Source organism: Octopus bimaculoides, chromosome 8 (genome assembly GCF_001194135.2).
Source record: "Octopus bimaculoides isolate UCB-OBI-ISO-001 chromosome 8, ASM119413v2, whole genome shotgun sequence".
NCBI lineage: Eukaryota > Metazoa > Mollusca > Cephalopoda > Octopoda > Octopodidae > Octopus > Octopus bimaculoides.
The window spans coordinates 69,965,999-69,971,949 of NC_068988.1; the positions used below are offsets into that span (position 1 = coordinate 69,965,999).

Consider the following 5,951-nt stretch of genomic DNA (forward strand, 5'->3'; position numbering starts at 1 on the left):
GTGAGGATATTGACGTAAATCATTTTTTTCATTTAATTCCCACTTTAATTTTCGTAAAAGTTTCCAAGTACCAATGAGGATTTTGGGCGCATCTTCAATTTTCCCTTTCATGAGAGGCGCCCAGCCATCATTCATCTGAGAGTCCATCTACAGAATGTCCTCAAATTTCTATACAGCATATTTTGCTTTTTTTCATCCAGTATATAGGGCAACAATTTCATTCCCAAGCAACGCCGGGTGCCTCTGCTAGTATATTATATTCCAAAGGAGAATTCAAGTAGGTTCAACAATTTAGAATAATAACGTACCATATACTCAGCCATAAAACCAATGTATGCAATGTATGCAAATTATTAAATGTATGCAAATAAATGTATGCAAATTATTAAAATATATTTAATGCATCACTCATTAAATATTTTTAAGATACAAAAAATTTACTGATCCATAAATATATAATAGACATATATGCGTAGAAAAACTATTGATGTATAAAAATATATTACCATCTTGAAAGTTATATATTGAAGACATCATCCTACTTACAGATTAAGACCACTGTTAAAAAGATATTTAAACAATATTAAAAAATAGAAGAGTAAATCCTTTTGAAAAGGTGAATAAAGAAATGTTTTAGCATACAGATGGAAAGTAAAGTTTCCAATGATTAGACAGTGGTACACCAATTTCAAGAATTAACTGGTGGTACTGCATTGGCTGTTTCAAGGGTACAGTAATCGATACAGATAAAGGATATTCCTATCCAAATTTTAGACTGCTTCCTTCATCAGGGAGAATGTATTAGTTAAGGATTCACATCTCATATACTGCCATAAAAAAATAAATGGGTCTTTGGTTTTATAAAGAGCTACATGTATCAGCAGGAAGTGCAAATATTACAGCAAGAATTGTGGGAAGTAAATTTAGAAAATATGGTAGATTATTAGCAAGTAATTATTCACAAAGAAGAAGGTGAGAGGGGTGTGAGTATAAATATTAGGTGGAATGTAACTAATTATAGAGGTTAATGATCAATATATCCAGATTGATCAAAATGCTTAAATGTTGAATCGTATCCATGGTTACAAGAGTACTTAGCATCAGAGAACTTATTCAATAATGTAGAGTTATATCAACGGAGAATGTTTTTAGGTTCTTTAATACATGGTTTACATAAAACGTAATTGTTTTATATGAAGGACGTCTGCTATTATAGACCAAGATAATGAATATTGTATATTCCTTAGCTTCAGTTCATGTATATATGTGGCTAGCGTTGTTGCAAATTTATATTTTAAGTTAATAAAAGAATTCAAATGAGCCCTACAATGATGCTTAAAATCAATATAACTTCCTATGTAAACCCTTACCGTATGTGTGGCAGGTATCTCTAAGATCCAGCAAGTGGGCATGAATTTAGGATATGACAATTACATGTTTTTCTTCACGTTTCAGCAATAATCTTCCATTTAACTGAGGTCAGATCACCCTATTCTTAGTGGATAATTATATATTCCAGTATAATTCCAGAATAATTAAATATTCCAGTATTTATATTTTAAGCACGGTACTTACTCTATCGATCTCTTTTGTTGAACCACTTCGTTATAGAGACTTAAACAAACCAAGTGGTGATGGGGACAAACACAGGTACAGAGACACATACACATGGGTATGTACACGACAAATGCCTTTCAGTTTCCAGCTTTGGTCAGACCAGCGTTATGGTGTGGGTCAGCAGCTGACTTTCTACTACACAGTTACACACACACACACACACACATGTATATATCAATGTGTGTGTGTGTGAATGTGCTATCTTTTAATTGGACAAATAAACAATACCAGGAAAGCAAGCTTGGAGAATAGACTAAAATGAAAGAAAAAAATTGAATATAATATATAAATAAAGTTATAAATCATGAGAGAAATTCTATGATAAAATATATATATAGCCATTGGAAATCCTTATATCACAATAATTGTTACATCGAGAGACTTTTGTTTATCATGGATTTTTCTCTCATCCGTTGAGCTAGCTTAATATCTGTATTGATTTAAAACATTATTTATATTAATGTGGACAAGTAAATAATTTACTCATTATAAAATATAATAAAATACAGTATCTATGCATGCATGTTATAAGTTGTGAAACAATTGTTGTTATATAAGAATTTCAAATAGTTACGTAAAACTTATCATGGTATATTTTTCTCATCATTCATAACTTTATACAATCCCTCTTGTTTTCTCTTGTATTATACTATATATTCTAATCGTTTTGTAGAATGATACATTAAGGAGTCTATTTTTTTATGAGTACTTCCGGATTAGTTGAAGCCATATATTGTGACTTAAATATGTGTGTGTATGTATATTTACACACACACACACATATACATATGTATATATATGTATATATTTATATATGTATATATATATATATATATATATATATATATATATATATATATATATATATATATATATATATATATATATATATACATACATATATAAATGTATGTATTTATATATGTATATATATATGCATGTATATATATATACACACACACATAAATGTATGTTTATATATATGTATATATATAATACAATTAAGATTCGGTTGAATTAGGTACTTAAATTGAGGTACCTTTTGAGGTCTGAGTAACATGCACACTCAACAATATTAAGTAAATATCAAACTTGGTGCATAGGTGCTGGTCACATGATATTCTTGCAGTGTATGCAAATAATTAGACCCAGCTGAGTGAAGAAATATATATATATATATATGTATGTATATGTATATGTGTTTATATGTATATATATGTATGCACATATATATACACATACACACACACACATATATATATATATATATATATATACATGCATATGCATACATATATATATATATATATACATACATACAGGGTGCATAAGATATTTGAGGACAGATTTATGTTTATTAAAAAAAACAGATATATAACAACAGATAACTTTTTCTTTTATCAAAAATTGCTATGAAAATAAAAATAAACATTCCTTTCTATAATGTTATTCAATAAAACCAACTTCAGCTTCAACAACTGCTTCGATATGAGATCTAAATTATCTACATGCTTGAATCAAGTGGTGCTGGTTCATTCTAGACATTATTCTGACTATGGCAACTTTCATAGAATCTTTGGTGTTATGGGTGTGTTCATTGACCTCTCCCTCAACAACGCTCTACACGTAATAGTCCAATGGATTGAGATCTGGGGAATTAGGAGGCCAAATATTAGGGGTTATGTGATCATGAAAATTTTCTGCCATCCATTCCTGTGTTACTAGAGTCATGTCTGATAGTGCAGTGTCTTACTGAAACACATATGGCCTTCCATTGCATACATTGTCTATCCAGGGCTTAACAATTATTTCCAGGACCTCAATGTAAGTAGCAGAGTTAACTCAAATGCCTTATGGAAAGATGTAAAGAGGCATCACATGTCCTTCATTGCTGACAAACCCTTAAACCATGACAGTTGCAGGAAAATTTGTATGCATAACACTTGAAACTTCAGAAGGGTCAGCACATAACCATTTCTTATTTCTTCTGTTAATTTTTGATTTTGGTCGAGGTTTTCCTCATTTGAGAAAAACCAAAGCAAATCTTCTTCTGTTGGATTTTTCAGTTTGTTTAATAGCTTTTTAGATCTGATGTAGTGATAAAACTTTTCTCAGCTGGTTTGCACACTATGGCAACACCATTGTTATGTTTTCATTATACTGTGTAATGACCTTCCTTCTTTATTTCAGATTCTTCAGTTTTGGGGTAAACCACGCTAATAGCTTTTGAATGAAAACAGTTCATCTAGACATATTTTTTTCAGGAAATGAAGGGTAATTATACATAGTAAGCACACATTGTGTATCTATTTAACAGAAACCGATAATAATATTATAACATTTATTGACATAATGAATTATTTAGCCACATGAGTGCCATTTCGATGGACAACTTCAAAAACCCTATTAGACATAGAATCTGTCAATTTCTTAATAGTAGCAGGTTGAACTGCCCCTGCTGCAGCTTTGATAGTTACCCATTAGACATCTTTTGATGTAAGTGGGCATCCACTGACATAAACATGCTGCTCAATGATGGACTAAAGATTTTCAATGGGGTTGAGATCCAGAAATGCTGGCAGCCACACCATCAACCTTTCACCTTTTATGCTGTAAGATTCTAATAATATTTGGGTGGTCCTAGCAGAGTGGGAAGGAGCGTTGTCATGCATGAATATGAGGTTCCTTAGAAGTGACAGCGGTATGTTATCTAACTAGGGATCCAAGACCTCCTTCAGGAGATTGCAGTAGGCAGCTGCAGTCGCTTTAACCCCTTCAGGCACTCTGACTGGGCCAACAAGTCTGTCACCAATGATACCAGCCCACAACATGACTCCTCCACCCAATTGTTGAAGTCATAAATGTTGGTGACACTCATCTCCAAAATAGACACAAACATTTGCCCAACCGTTGCGTCTGTCAAGGGTCACCCTGGTTTCACCAGTGAACAGAATGCAACTCATGTCTAACATCATGTACTGGGCCCATTGAAGTTTCAAACTTCTGTGGTAAGGCATTAAAAGAGGCAGTTTCAGGGGATCTTGCACTGAAGCCATGGTCCCAAGGATGTGATTTCTAGTGGTTTTGGTACATGAGGAAGTTCATAAAATGGCTTTGCTTGTTTGTCCAGGTTTTTCATGCAGCTTTTGGCCAATATTCCTTAAATCCCTAGCTGTCACAGAGTTGGAGGTCCCACAATTGGATCATTTCTTCCTTGGCAAAGGGTCCTTCAGTAATCATCTAGCTATGTCCATATGATGGCCTAACTTCTCTGCAATGACATAAAGTGGTGTGCCTTTAGTACTTTCCTTGATGATGACAAACTTTTCTACATTGTAAAAACCTTTTCCATGTCCCATTGTTCTTAGAGAGGAGAGATGCTTTTAGCATGGTTCACCCAAAAACTGAAGAATTTGAAATAAAAAAGAAAGGACGCTACACAAAATGATGGAAACATAATGATGGTGTTGCCATAGTGTGCAAACCAGGTGGGAAAAGTTTTGTCAGAATCGATTCACAGTAAACCAAGAAATCCTAAACTATTAAGTGGTCCTGGGTGTATATATATATATGTATATATAATAATACCTCACTTTACAAAGACCTGCTTTCAAAGATCCTGAGTTTATGAGTTTTATTTTTCAAGCAGAAGATCCAAAATTTTGAACAAAGGGCAAAAGTTCCTACTACCATAAATGCTTTTGTGTGTTACTGAGAAATTTATAGAGAGTGACAAAAAGCTTCTTCTAAACAAACAACTCTAGACTTGTTTTTAAAAAGAAATCTATGAGTGCTTGTGAATCGACGGTTGCATCTACATGTGATGGTGTGCATGAGTCTAGTGTGAGTGAAAGTGATTCAGAAAGCAATAATGAAGCCTGATCTTTGAGGTGATGACAAGTCATCAAGACCTTGGTGATATGCTGTGCCTGAGGAGATTTGTCAAACCAAGTTAAACCATAGTTGTTTCCATGGCCAGTGTCATGTAAATAGCACTCATGAAATTGTAGTCTTGACCATTTCTGGTTTCATGCAAAGGGCACCCATGCCAATGGCACGTAAAAAGCACCCATTACACTCTCAGAGTGGTTGGCATTAGAAAGGGCATCTAGCCATAAAAACCATACCAAATCAGACTGGAATCTGATACAGATCTCCATGTTACAAGTTCCAATCAAATTATCTAACCCATGCCAACATGGAAAGCAGATGTATGATGATGATGATAATTTTGACATTTTTTTTTATTTAACATGAAATCATCATCATCATCATCATCGTTTAACGTCCGCTTTCCATGCTAGCATGGGTTGGACGATTTGACTGAGGACTGG

The 5,951-nt window shown here is 33.4% G+C and overlaps 1 protein-coding gene across 3 annotated transcripts in view; it reads right to left on the reverse strand.

The window, feature by feature from the left end:
• Window positions 1-5,951, reverse strand: part of LOC106876367 (atrial natriuretic peptide receptor 3) — a 593,165-nt gene that overhangs the window by 252,876 nt on the left and 334,338 nt on the right. The gene's annotated exons all lie outside the window — the stretch shown is intronic.